The sequence below is a fragment of the Oncorhynchus keta genome, chromosome 35 (genome assembly GCF_023373465.1).
Source record: "Oncorhynchus keta strain PuntledgeMale-10-30-2019 chromosome 35, Oket_V2, whole genome shotgun sequence".
Classification (NCBI taxonomy): domain Eukaryota; kingdom Metazoa; phylum Chordata; class Actinopteri; order Salmoniformes; family Salmonidae; genus Oncorhynchus; species Oncorhynchus keta.
The window spans coordinates 42367222-42382566 of record NC_068455.1 but is presented as its reverse complement, the minus strand read 5'-3'; the positions used below and the strand labels follow the sequence as shown (position 1 = coordinate 42382566).

Here is a 15345-nt window from a genome sequence, read left to right as displayed (position 1 = left end):
GTCATTGTTGCAGAGATTATGATGACCTGTTTCACATGCTCTTGCCGATGCGCTTTTCCTAGACAACATTAGGGCTTGTCTTCTTAAAGTGATGGGCTTTGGAATTGAAACTGAAAAACACTGACCCACCCATGCTTCAGAAACTCATCAAGGACATTGTATTAAAAATAGACTGACTATGTGACCAATGTTACCAAAAACAAAATTTGCCACTGAACAAATTTCAGGTCTGCTGAGCGCAAACTTGAATGTTGTGAAAATTCTGTGCAACTTCCAGTGTGTTTACTCTGAACACTGAGGCTGTACGCACTTTAAGTTACAGTTTTAAGTGGCTTAGTAGGCTCGTGTGTGTATTTGATCATAATTTGGGCTCCTGAGTGGCGCAGCAGTTTGAAGCACTTCATCTCAGTGCAAGAGGCGTCACTACATTCACTGGTTCGAATCCAGGCTGTGTCACATCCGGCCATGATTGGGAGGCCCATAGGGCGGCACACAATTGGCCCAGCGTCGTCTGGGGTAGGCCATCATTGTAAATAAAAATGTCTTCTTAACTGACTTGCCTAGTTAAATAAAGGTTCAATTAAAAAAAAAATCTAAATAATAATAATAATGTAGGCCTACCAGTGTGGCCTAACATCAAAAAAAATAAAATGTATCCCATAACATTTTAACATGTTCTATCATTCAGTCTACAGTAACAGCCAATGTGTGGTGTTCAATGTAGGCCTACATTCCATGACACAAAATAAATACAAATGCAGGGTTTGAAAATAACCTGTTTATCCACTTGTCCTTCAGACAAGGAGGTGACTGCAAATGTTTTCGTTTGATGCAAGAAACTACTTTACAAAATAAAATGCGTTATTATTTCCAAACCATTATTACAGAGAATCAGACAAATGAGCCTACACCTCTACCTATTGGCTACTTAGCTTATTCAAGCCTGCATCAAAATACAACACTGCCTATTTTAAGCCAAAAAAAGCTCTTTACCTGATTCACTTTTCAAAGATGTGTAGAAAAGTACACGTTTTATGCTCTTGTAGGAAGCAATCAGACTACAAATTAACTATAACTGGGCTAATAACTCGCAGGGGAAACTCTAGAAAGTGAAGTTCAATCTCATGCTTCTCTCAGTGGGCTGATATTTCTTCTGCTTGGCAGTCCTGGGGGAGCTGCGCGGCAGTCTCGGGGCTACTGCGTGCCCGCGAGCAGCTTAGAGGGAACATTGCATGTGACAACAGTGCAGGAGACGAGTTGATTGCCAATCTGTGTCCCTTTTTTAAGGCTCCGTCTGTCACAATTCTGAGGTTTATTAATGGGAAAATTATATTATCTAAATGAACTCTGACAAGTTCAATAACTTGCCTGTCACTGCTCTGCTCTGTTTTCACCAGTCAAGCTCAAACCCCTTGACACCTGACCCCCCCTCCCCCGACGACACCAGCATGAGCTTTTCAATGGCGGCCTTCAAGATGGCGCCCTACCAGCCCGCCGCCTCTGCCTCCTTCGTCATCAGCGACGTGGTGAGGAGGATGAGGAGGACGTGGTGTCCATTGTATCGGAGCTGATGCCAGACCCCCTGCCACTTGCGAACATGTCGGCCTTCATGACGACCTTTGGCCTGGACCGTCCCAGCATGGACTTCCGGGAGGCGGAGGAGGACATGGTGTTGCTTTCCAAGTCCACCAGCTTTGCCGACGTCAGGGACATCCTGAAGGACATGAACCGCATGAAGAGTCAGGACACTGAGGAGTCAGGACACTGAGTCAGGCGAGTCAGGACACTGAGGAAAATGCCTCCCTCTCCATTAGTACACACACACACACTGTCTAAATATCATGTTAGCAGAAGGTGTGTGATAATGCATTGGCAGCTGACTGTCATCCTTTTTCCATAGGTAAAAAAATCTACGAGAGGAAACAATTATTAGGTAATACGTTTCAGATTATGTCTTTGTACCAGACCATGCTTTTAACGTGTGTCCATGCAGATATATATAACAGAGGCTGCACCTCCCTAATGGGGGGAGTTAGACACTGCCTCGCTGATCTCAGAGGCCCTGAGGAAGAACTTTATCCTGAAGGATAAAGACATTGTGGGGATGAAGAAACTCAAGTAGAGGCTCCGTAGTCCTCAACCTCTACCCAACTCCACCTACCCGCGTAAGTCAGGCCACATAGAAAGTAGTCCATGTCGACAGACATTCATACACAATACGGCTCGCAAGATTAGACGGAAACATAAAAAAACATTTATCTATCAAGCTTTACTTTTAAAATGTCAATTGCCAGTGGACACTCCTATGTGGGTTGCATGCCAGGATTTTACTCTTGGTCTACAGAGGATTGTGTTTCATTGTTTCCGTGTCTCTCCCTTCTGTTGCCAGGCCTGTGCCTAAGGACCCAGTCCCCATGGAGACCCGGATGCACCTCATCAACCATGGCAATGGCTGAACAACATGTCTGGAAAAACAAGCAACCACCTCCCAGCAGGTCAATTCGGTCTGAACCAAACCAAGTTGAAACCATACCCCAATGTCCAGGCACGACATCCCCTGTTATTCAATCAACACTCCCCCGTACGCTCACTATCTGGGCCCACACACCTCCCCAAAAGGAGGATTCCTTATCCCATTAGTTCAAAAGCAATGTCATAGCAACTTCATTTTGTGGGTGCTGTACAACTTCCACTTCAGATTTCACCTACTTTGATGTCTCTTGCTCACCATCAGACTGTCTCCAGTGCTGCCTAGTAACTTTTTTCTCTTCTGTATAGTGCCTGTCCTGGTACCATGAGAGAAACCATTCCCCCTTTTTGTCCCCGACAAGCTTCAACAGAAGAGTTGTGGGTGAACGCATTTGTTGGAGTGGAATAGTTATTTTATCTTTTCATTTCTGTATAGTCCTTGAAGTGGTATGTACAAATAAGACTGCAGAAAGTAACAGAGTACTGCAATACCTACACAATTCTTTGTTCATTTACAGCAAAACATTTGTTCAAGTTTGTTAGTCATGGTCAATGTGTACAGCATAAGTTTACAAATAAACAGTCTTCTTCACATAGCTCTTAACCTACTCATAACCCCATTGTACCAGTATGAGAAAATGTTATCGCTGTCCTTAGGGTAATAACTCTCAGAATGTAGCTTGATTGATGGACGCTGTGCAACATGATACAGAGAAATAAATCCCAATTTGAAATCGGTCGACGGCCATGACTAAATAATAATGATGTGTGTGGTCTTTGAACTTGTCTGATACAAGGACAGCTTGGAAGACTTGTTCATCTACTGTAAAATTTGAATTTAAGTGTTCTCCTTCCTTGTGTGCTGTTGTGCTATATCTGCCTGTTAAGACACCAGCGATAAACTGCCGTTTTTTTTTAAATTACAGAATCTGTGGCTCTTAGGTGTAGGAGACAATGTGCATGTGTGCTGTCACAATATACTAAAGATAATATGAGTATGAGTGTCACTTGTGTGGCTTTTGAAAATAAATTTTCCCGTGCACGCCTTACTACAAAACCTATTGCCTCTATCAATATGACAGTTTTTCCTTGTATTCATTGGTTAGTGTGCTTTTTTTTAATCAGCCCATCCCCATGAGTCTTTCCACTATTTTGGCTTTTTCTTCCATTTACATCCTCTGTAGCCCCATAAACTTGTATGCATCCACCACACTTTTGATGACGTTTGCATAAATCAAGTGACTGACTGCTTCAGGAGCCAATCAGGTATACTTTCTTAATCTTTGTCACGAAACTCCTACCCCTTCACAGAGGAAATCCTGCTCTCCACTTATTTTAAGCTCTTATATCAGGATAGGATTTTTGATAATTCTATTACTGTACTCTTTGAGATGTTTGAATAGAAACTTGTGTCTAGGAAGGGGAACTCTAGTTTAGTTTGCAGTGAAAGGGAAGTCCCACAAAGGTACACTTTTCAAAAGTATGTGGACACCTGCTCATCGAACATCTCATTCCAAAATCATGGGCAATAATATGGAGTTTGACCCCACTTTACTGCTATAACAGCCTCCACTCTTCTGGGAAGGCTTTCTACTAGATGTTGGAATATTGCTGAGGGGACTTGCTTCCATTCAGCCACGAGCATTAGTGAGGTCGGGCACTGATGTGGCCTGGCTCGCAGTCGGCATTCCAATTCATTCCAAAGGTGTTCGATGGGGTTGAGGTCAGGGCTCTGTGCAGGCCAGTCAAGTTCTTCCACACCTATCTCAACAAACCATTTCTGTATGGACCTCGCTTTGTGCATTGGGGCAATGTCATGCTAAGGGTACTAGTACGAACCATGAAAATCATATTATTATGCACCAAACTTTACAGTTGGCACTATGCATTCAGGCAGCTAGTTTTCTCCTGGCATCTGCCAAACCCAGATTCCTTCATCGGACTGCCAGATGGTGAAACGTGATTCATCACTCTAGAGAACGCATTTCCACTGCTCCAGAGTCCACCACTCTAGCTGACGCTTGGCATTGCGCATGGTAATCTTAGGCTTGTGCTTGGCGCTTGGCCATGGAAACCCATTTTAATGAAGCTCAACGTTATTGTGCTGACGTTGCTTCCAGAGGAAGTTTGGAACTTGGTAGTGAGTGTTGCAACTGAGGACAGGTGATTTGTAGACGCTACGCGCTTCAGTACTCGGCGGTCACGTTCTGTGAACTTGTGTGGCCTACCACTTTGAGGTAGAGTCATTGTTGCTCCTAGACCTTTCCACTTCACAATAACAGAACTTACAGTTGACTGGGGTAGCTCTAGCAGGGCCAGAATTTTAGGAACTGATTTTCTCAAAAGATGGCATCCTATGACGGTGGCACGTTGAAAGTCACTGGGCTCTTCAGTAAGGCCAATGTTTGTCTATGGTTGTTTTCTCGATTTTATACACCTGTCAGCAACGGGTGTGGCTGAAATAGCCGAATCCACTCATTTGAAGGGGTGTCTATATACTTTTGTATATATTGTATATATATCAGGTGGATAAGGATTTGCCCCGCTCTGTTACTGAGTTATTTTCAGTGTCTGGCTCACCAAATAGGCATTGTTTGAGTGCAAAATCGAGACAACAAAGCTAAGCTTTGAGCAGAGCATTTTTTTTTAAAGGTTTGGCATTGCTCATTTCTCGTCAAGAGTTGATGGGAACGGAATCAGTGCAGTTATCATTATTCTTGGTGCACCACATTCTCATTGATAAAAAGGGATCTTTATTGACATTTCAGTCACCAGGTTTGTGTTTGTATTCTACTTTGTCACCATTTTTGTTTTGGCTAACTAGTAACCATGCCATCTAATGGTCTCTGATTAAATACCTGCCATGTGTCTGTATGCTGCCAAATGGAAGAAAGAGCTGTGTTTGTTTGTTTTGTGTTTAAACTTAAATAAAGATGGGCTGACATGTTAAACTCCGGACTCATTCTTTATAATTCCTGCTTGATAACAGATAACATTCTTTTAAAAGTCTTACTGATTTTCACAATGCTGTAATTTAAATCCTTACAAGTTGTCATTGCTGTAAATAGTGTCAACAGTTGATGGTATGATTGGCTATATTTTGATTGTAAACACAGAACAGGCCAGAATTACCACCATTAGGTAGTTGTGCATTCCCAAAAAGTGACACTAGATCACCACTGGGTTGCAGTGTAGATTCACTATTGACTGAATTGTTATACTCTATCAAGAAGCACAAAAATATATATATAAAAATAAATCACAATAAGCCAGTGTCATTTGCTCAGATCTTGTTGCCCTTTTGTTAAGATGGGGTCACCTGCCCTGGCCTTATCCTCCATGATACCTTCAGTTGTTTCAAAATCTTTAAAAGCTCCTCTCACTCCTTCCTTCTCTTGGGAGGCTAATAACTTTGAAGATTCTAGTTAACCTCATTTTTTCTCTCCTTTCTACTCTCTTTCTCGAAGGCCCAAGATGATCCAGGCCATTTCTGTTTTTCCATGTGAGTCCTTGGCATACTTTGTCTCTCACTTCCACCAAGAGCTTCTTGCCTATTTTAGATGCTGGGAGATGTCTGTGGAGAGTTCATCAAATAGAGGTCAGTGTAACGACGTGGCATTGTTAACTGTTAATATAGACATTAGGGTGACATTGAGACTGTTTTGTCATCCAAGATATAAGTAAAGCTCCTCAAAACAGGTTACTGTGCTTCTAAGAGCAAAAAAAAGGACCATGACATGAGAACCCCCATGAGAGATTGTGTCTGCAATAGTAAACGTATTTTCTTTCCCTTGGTCTAAGTAACATTTCCACAGTAAGTGGATGCAATAATGTGACATGGAGTTTTGGCCCTTTTGAATTCTCCCTTACTGCCACAACTTGTCCTGTAAAGGGTTAATTCGCTATTGCTCAAGATCAAATACTTGGATGCATAATCTGTATTGTTGCCATATTATCCTCTCAGATAATCCGTGTTCAGGTCCTAAACATCTTAATTTGACTCATGTCTCTCAGCCTCATCCATATATAACAATTTTGTCAAAATGACTGTAGATCCCACTTCTGACACCATGTTATATATGGGATCCAAAGTAATTTTGACAAAAATGTTTAGGTAACCGCAGGCTTTGATAAATAATTAGAGTTCCTACACTCCCTTTGCCATTTCAACTAGGCTGCTAGCTTCCGCAAATGGTAGTGGTTTCATGAATAGAGTGGTCCTATCTGTCATATGGGCTTGACCAACAGGGGTTTTCAACTTTTCATCAATTCCTCTTTTGTTTGCAGGAAACTCTTTCTAAACAGACAAGTCATTAAGCACAGAAACATTCCCAATGCTCTTAAAGTTCTCTTCACTTCCCAGACATTGCCATCACCATTTATAACTTTTCCATTTGTTCCAGTCACAGACTAGGATTGTTAGTTGTCAGTCTTCAAAGTGACCCAGGAACAAGACACTTCGTCAGCAAAGTGATGAAGTTTTGCTTTGGGCAAAATGTGGCAACTAGCCACAATTAATATTTCTGACAAATGTGTCAGGCACTGCACTCATAGAAAAACAAGATCCAAAAGGGTTTTTCAGCTGTCCCCCATAAGAGAATCCTTTTTGGTTAAGGTAGAACCCTTTTTGGTTCCAGGTAGAACTCTTTTGGGTTCCATGTAGAACCCTCTGTGTATAGGGTTCTATATGGCACTCAAAAGGGTTCTACCTGGAACCAGAGGGTTCTACCTGGAATCAAATAGGATTCTTCACATACTTCTCCTATGGCGACAGCTGTAGAATCCTTTAAGGTTCTAGATCACCCATTTTTCCAAGAGTGTGTATGAGACTGAGCAGAGAGGTAATTCTGAGGCCTGGCTAGGCTTGGTTGAGGTGAAGAGCAATTTGCCCGACGTCTCAGCTCCAACCAGGGGAAGAGAGATTGATGACCTAATAGACATCAGTCTCATTAAACTGAAAGCTGCAGGGCAGGTGTCGCAGGGAATGTGTGAAAGTGGGTGTCTTTTAGGCAGATTTACACCCTCTTTTGACTGTCGGGGATGTCACTTCAGCACAGTGGAACATTCCATTCTATGGAAATAAGAGGAAAATAACTGTGCACAACGTTTGTATTAATGTACACTATCTCTGTATTTGTGTAAATGAAAGTTGTATTGTCTTTATTTAATTAGGCAAGTCAGTTAAGAACAAATTCTTATTTTCAATGACAGCCTAGGAACAGTGGGTTAACTGCCTGTTCAGGGGCAGAATGACAGATTTATACCTTGTCAGCTCAGGGATCACAACCTTGTGATTACTTGTGATTACTAGTCCAACGCTCTAACCACTAAGCTACCCTGCCGCCCCAGGTATGAGATATAGTCATTGTTTATGTGCATCTATATGTTTCTATATGGAGTGGATAATTATTTTTGCTGAAAAAAATGAAAAAGGAAATTTTATTATACAATATTTAAAAAATAACATTGTATTGTATTTTATCACAATGTCATATCAAACTAAAAAGTGCTAATATTCACTTGCGTATGACAGAATTCTCCTTTGAAAAATCCCCCATAATCTCAAGACAATCACAATACACTATATATATAAAAGTATGTGGACACCCCTTCAAATGAGTGGATTCGGCTATTTCTGATAGGTGTATGAAATCGAGAACATAGCCATGAACTATACATAGACAAACATTGGCTGTAGAACACCTTACTGAAGACCTCCGTGACTTTCCACGTGGCACTGTCATAGGATGCCACCTTTCCAACAAGTCAGTTTGTCAAATATTCGCCCTGCTAGAGCTGCCCAGGTCAACTGTAAATACTGTTATTGTGAATTGGAAATGTCTAAGAGCAACAACAGCTCAGCCGCAAAGTGGTAGGCCACACAAGCTCACACAACGGGACCGCCGAGTCTTGAAGCCCGTAAAAATCGTCTGTCCTTAGTTGCAACACTCACTACTGAGTTCCAAACTGCCTCTGGAAGCATCGTCAGCACAATAACTGTTCATCGAGAGCTTCATGAAATGGTTTTCCATGGCAGAGCAGACGCACACTAGCTTAAGATCACCATGCGCAATGACGAGTGCCGGCTAGAGTGGTGTAAAGCTCGCCGCCATTGGACTCTGGAGCAGTGGAAACGTTTTCTCTGGAGACATGAATCACGCTCCCCCATCTGGCAGTCCGATGGACGAATCTGGGTTTGGCATATGACAGGAAAATGCTACCTGCCCCAATGCATAGTGCCAACTGTAAAGTTTGGTGGAGGAGGAATAATTGTCTGTGGCTATTTTTCATGGTTCGGGCTAGGCACCTTAGTTCCAGTGAAGGGAATTCTTAAAGCTACAGCATACAATGACATTCTAGACAATTCTGTGGTTCCAACTTGGCAAAAGTTTGGGGAGGCCCTTTCCTGTTTCAGCATGACAATGCCCCCGTGTACAAAGCGAGGTCCATACAGAAATGGTTTGTCGAGATTGGTGTGGAAGAACTCGACTTGCACAAATGCCTGACCTCAACCCCATCGAACACCTTTGGGATGAATTGGAACGCTGACTACGAGCCAGGCCTAATTGCACAACATCAGTGCCCGTCCTCACTAATGCTCTTGTGGCTGACTGGAAGCAAGTCCCCACAGCAATGTTTTGCATCTCGTGGAAAGCTTTCCGAGAATAGTGGAGGCTGTTATAACAGAAAAGGAGGGAATAACTCCATATTAATGCCTTTGATTTTGGATTGAGATGTTCAACAAGCAGGTGTCCACATACTTTTGGGAATGTAGTGTATCTGTTGCCATAGGATCCAAAGCTCCTGTAATGATGCCATTGTCCAGATGAGTATGAATGACTTGCCAATTTGAAAATAGCAGAAGCTGAGAGCACACAGCTGACAGCTTAATGAGCATTACAGTGCCTGAACTCTGTCTCAACCATACCCATAGCAACATATTAGCAGGAGAACATTACCTTTAGGAACACACCCTACGCCAGTATTTCATATTAATTCAATTCTCTGACAGCACCTTGCTCCTGCCCTCTGTCTTATTATGATTGCTTTATGAGGCCCAACTGTCTACTAAATGGTTAGATGCGCAGGAATATACAGTGCTATCATTCATAGGTTTTATGAAGTAATCAATCACTTAACAATATCTAAACTACCAGAACTACAACTAAAACTGTGCCATCTTTCAAAGGGGTTCTGACAACTTTTAGATTGTTATAATGACAAGAATATACACTATGGACACTATGGACACTCTCGCATTTACTTCAAAACGAATACACTCTTAGAAAAAAGGGTTATTCGGCTGTCCCCATAGGATAACCCTTTTTGGTTCCATGTAGAACCCTTTTGGGTTCAATGTAGAATCCTTTCCACAGAGGGTTCTGCCTGGAATCTGAAATGATTCTACCTGGAACAAAAAATGGTTCTTCAAAGGGTTCTCCCACGGGGACAGCCGAAGAACCCATTTGGAAACCTTATTTCTAAGAGTGTATGACTTAGTCAAAGCTGGGTGTGATTAAGGTCTGTTGCAGTGCAATAAATGTTTCCCAGGATGAGTATAAAAAGTTGGAAATCCTTTTTGCGTGTACTTGGGGAGTCATTTCTTGCCTCCTGACATCACGCATCGGGAGGTATCGTAGCAACAGCCAATTAGGTGTTGTTAAACTAAATGGAGGACAAGAGTCTTGGGGAACACCCCCACCACCCACCTCAGTCGCCTCAAATACACCAAATGCTTATGATTCACAGCCAAGACAAGAAAGTCTCAACAACAAAGAGGGTCTCCTTATCGGATGTACTGTATATTCATTTGGATCTATTTTCAGCATTCTGATTTCTCCTGCTTTTGAAAATATGTTTGGCTCCTCTTGATGCTTTGTAATGGAAAATAAAGTGTGTCCTTAATGGTACTCAGATAGCACTCGGGAAATGAAGGAGGACTCACACTAGGGAACTATCACGCAATATAGCTTTGTAGTTTAACACTAATGTTGTTGACCTTCAAACTACCTATTGTGAATCAGTCTTGGCTGAAAGCTGCCTCGCTAAATCACTGTTTTTTCTTAAGAGCTCCACTAATCTCATGACATGTTAATTGTGCTGAATTATCAGAAATTAACAGTGTTTTCTTTACTACATAGATTTATGGCTTTGCTCATTTGAAAGTATTTTGAACATGTATCCCATATTTATTGTCTTTTCTGTACAGGTGAGAAATCATTCCAAGTTATTCTGGACATGGCATCCCATCATATTGGAGTGTGATTACATTCCTAAAATGAATTAGATTGAGATGAAATTGACCCCAACGGCATAAAGTTAGATTCACAAATGTGTTCATGACCCTTAATTTGGTTTTTGTATGGATTTAGGGATTGTCGAACAGTGAGAGAAGCTGAAGATCAGTCCTGTTTGAAAACAATACAAACCCAGATGTTTTGGGGATGCTCAAAATCATCAGTTAACCGTTAATTGGAGAAAGCCATCACCATGGTTCTGTTCGAGGCAGCCGTCTTCTTGTGTCGGGGGTTTGGAGTTAATATGACACCTTTGTAACAAAGGGTATGATTTGGGGCACAGTTCTTTCATCCTGGCTGGCCTACTCCCAGCCTGCCTCCACTGCCAGCTGCCTCCAATAGCTGATAAAAGGGAGAAGAGATGGAGAAAGAGAGAGAATCAGAGCGTAGGAGAGAGAAGGGGGGAGTAATTGTGCAGTCTGTTTCCCCTCATCCTCAGCTCAGGGTCACGTTTTGATTAGAAACTGAGGCGAGGCAGTTGTCTTCCACAGATGGCACTCTGGTAACAAGGCTTCTGTGTTAGCGGAGACATGTTATGTTGCTGTAACACTAAAGGCCAAATTAAGAAACCAATCACATTTATGGGGGGAATATGAGAATTATCATATATTCTTGAAGTGTCTCTCTGTCTCTATTAAATATTGACTTTATAGGGTATAATTGAAGTGTTATTGGGGTTCATAACCAAAATAATGTGTTTCATGTTACTGAGTTTATTTTTTGTGAGATAGGATTAACCCGTTTTTTCAAAACAATAATGAGATTCATATGGTAAGAAGATGACTTGGAAGCAGAATTGATGCTGCCTAGAAACAAGAAATGAAAGTAAAGTGAGCTAATGAAATAACAATTACAGGAGAAAATGTTAATTATTTGTGCTGCTTTCTTCAGCAACCTAACAAATGTTGATTATTCAGTACATGTAGCAGAGTGCCTGTTGATTCCGTCATAGCTTCTGGAGTCATACGAACAAATAAACCCATTTAGTCTAATATAAATGCACTAAATGACCAAAAGTATGTGGACACTAGCTCGTCAAACATCTCATTCCAAAATCATGGGCATTAATATGGAGTTGGTCCCCCATTTGCCTCTATAACAGCCTCCACTCTTCTGGGAAGGCTTTCCACTAGATGTTGGAACATTGCTATGGGGACTTGCTTCCATTCAGCCACAGGAGCATTGGTGAGGATGGGCACTGATGTTGGGCTATTAGGCCTGGCTCACAATCGACGTTCCAATTCATCCCAAAGGTGTTTGATGAGGTTGAGGTCAGGGCTCTGTGCAAGCCAGTCAAGTTCTTCCACACCGATCTCGACAAACCATTTCTGTATGGACCTCGCTTTGTAGACGAGGGCATTGTCAAGCTGAAACAGGAAAGGGCCTTCCCCAAACTGTTGCCACAAAGATGGAGCACAGAATCGTCTAGAATGTCATTGTATGCTGTAGCGTTAAGATTTCCTTTCACTGGAACTAAGGGTCCGAGCCCGAACCATGAAAAATAGCCACAGACCATTGTTCCCCCTCCACCAAACTTTACAGTTGGCACTATACATTCGGGAAGGTAGTGTTCTCCCGGCATCCGCCAAACCCAGATCAGTGGAGTGATTTATCACTCCAGAGAATGCGTTTCCAATGCTCTAGAGTCCAATAGTGGCGAGCTTTACACCACTCCAGCTGTTGCTTGGCATTGTGCACAGTGATCTAAGGCTTGTGCGCAGCTGCTCGGCCATGGAAAGCTATTTCATTGAAGCTCCAGACGAACAGTTACTGTATTGTGTTGACGTTGCTTCCAGAGGTAGTTTGGAACTCGGCAGTGAGTGCTATGCGCTTCAGCACTCGTCGATCCTGTTCTGTGGGCTTGTGCGGCCTACCACTTCATGGCTGAGCCGTTGTTGCTCCTAGACGTTTCCACTTCACAATAACAGCACCTACAGTTGACTGGGGCAGCTCTATCAGGGCAGAAATTTAACAAACTGACTTGTTGGAAAGGTGGCATCCTATGATGGTGCCACATTGAAAGTCACTAAGCTCTTCTGTACATGCCATTCTACTGACAATGTTTGTCTATGGAGATTGCATGGCGGTGTGCTCGATTTTATACACCTGTCAGCAACGGGTGTGGCTGAAATAGCCAAATCCATTAATTAGAAGGGGTGTCCACATACGTTTGTATATATAGTGTAATAACTACTGGTGAGCAATTGGAAATGTCTTGCATCAGAACACAAATAATTCATTTTCAGTCAGAAATGATTCATGCTTTTGTGATGTTGCCCACTCCATTAGTATTTGTGCCTGCCTTCACAAAAACAATGTGCTTGATTTAGCAATGGTGGCTAACCTACTTATCCACAAATAAATACGGGGTGTCTCACACTGAAAGTGATCATCACCAAAATGACACAATCAGAATATACAGTACTGTAAATAATGTTAAAAATGAATGAAAATGTACATGTGATATAACATGGTTTCATAAAACATCCTGATGCTGTATGCCAACGCCCTTTTGGTTACACTTTATAATAATGTTCAGTAATAAACCATGTATAAGTCATTTGCAAAAAGTTTGCTTACCATTTATTAATAATGTTAGTAAGCTAGTTATTCACATATTTATAAACAACATTATCATAAAGTGTTTACTGCCCTTTTTTATGTCGAATGATACATCTCTGTTTATATATGAAACATCTTATATAAGCTCTCCCCATATAGATCAAAGGGAAATTCAAATTGTTCAAATATAAAAGCAATGCTTTTTGCATGTGATGGCTTTCTTGAAAGATATATGAAGCAAACAGAACTGAGTTGAAACAGTTATCGGCTGCCATAACACAATATCTTAACATTTATGAGAATATCAAAAAGAGAATGGTTTACCATCACAGTAAACAACTGAGGAAAGGTATGACAGATAGTAGCATAATATAGCGACGCTTTTCAGCCTTTTCATATACATTCAGCATGTATGACATACGTCTTGAGCGCTGGCGATAAGACCTTGTGCGCAACACTATGCTAACTAATAACCACATTAGCTAGGTAGATGTTATGGGAGAGATATGAGCGCGTTCCCCCTGGCATTCAGTTTAAAGCACACAGCCCCAGAGTTCGCCAAAAACCTGGGGCCACACATTGTGCTATTTAAAGCCATATTCCAACATGTCAGGTTCAGACATACACGACTGAGCCACTCAATTGTGACAGCTTCCTCTAACGTGTTGTGGCATTTTCTCTTAGGTATGTTAGGTGAGTGTGTTGCTTTTAGGTGAAAACGTTGTTCAGCACAGCGGCATATGTTGAAGAAACGGCATCATCTTTGTATGTGCCTACTGACAGGTGACAGGTGTTATTTTGCTACACTCATAATACCTTCTGACAACTATTACTCATATCGAGGTATCAACTCAGCTAGGAATGAGACATGTGTGTATTGAGGGAATGAGAGGAATACGCGCTAGAGCATTTGTAGAGGGGTAAAATACAACCAGACCATCTTCACTGTGTGAGCCCTCAATGTGTGTTGCATCTCTCCCTGGGGTTAGGCAGCCTTTACCACAGTGCCACTCTAGGAGAGAGATGCTTTCAGTGAGGCAGGGGGCTGCTGTTACTGTTGCGTGCTGTTTTGAGCCCAAGTCTGCAGCCTCATTAACGCTGGCTGGTGAACACAGAGACAGAGTGACCAGCTGGAGACCAGCATCGTGGTCTTAGGGGTTCAGTTGTTTGCGTCACCGGATGAAATACACAGAACGAAAAGTTAAAAAACATGACACTTGGCCAAGACAATGAGAAAGGGAAAACTATATTTTCTCCATTCTAAGAATTTAGGCAGTGCATTTGACATTTTCAATAAATGGAGTTTTTGTGATATTGAGTAACACATATTGAGTTTTTGTGATATTGAGTAACACCTATTGAGTTTTTGTGATATTGAGTAACACCTATTGAGTTTTTGTGATATAACACACATCCGCTCTCACATCAGACATAATCATAATTGATATCAAATGGTGATATGGAAGTGCAATTTGGTGCTCCACGGGCACTACAACACCCTGACCATGGTATCAATATGATTCTGTTTAAAAAAGTGATACTGTGCACCGCCATCGCTTATAATTTTTATCTTAAAAGCAACATTCACTTACAATAATAGTTTCTGTCTTTTACCTCTTATCAGTCTAGCTCCCTGCTGAGACCATTCCTTGGATTCCTCATTATGAGTTGGGTTAATTAGCCCGGTGCCAGTGCACAGCTTCTTAGGGAATCCATTTAGCCATTACTTCAAACACACGCTGTGCCTCTTTCCGCCATACTCCAGTCAGTACAGACAGTATGGGAGTTGTGTGTCAGGTCATGTGGGGTGGGGTCACAGTATATTTCAAGTCACATTTTTGTTTTCAACATCCTTAGGTTGAGGTCTTCTCTATCAATGTGAGAGTCAAAGCTTGTTTGCGTCCTGATCAAAATCCCATTAGAATAACTGCAGTGCTGACATTCCCACAGCCTGTAATAGTTCATGTGGCCATCAGCGAGAATTCATGCCAAAGAAAGGCGATTATGCCAAAGAATT

General features: G+C 41.8%; 1 protein-coding gene and 1 pseudogene across 1 annotated transcript in view; one reads left to right on the top strand and one right to left on the bottom strand.

Moving 5' to 3' along the window:
• LOC118368512 (nuclear receptor coactivator 7-like) overlaps positions 1–15345 on the bottom strand; it is a 57596-nt gene that overhangs the window by 30151 nt on the left and 12100 nt on the right. The window lies entirely within an intron of this gene.
• On the top strand, positions 337–3531 carry LOC118368514 (mitochondrial fission regulator 1-like; annotated as a pseudogene).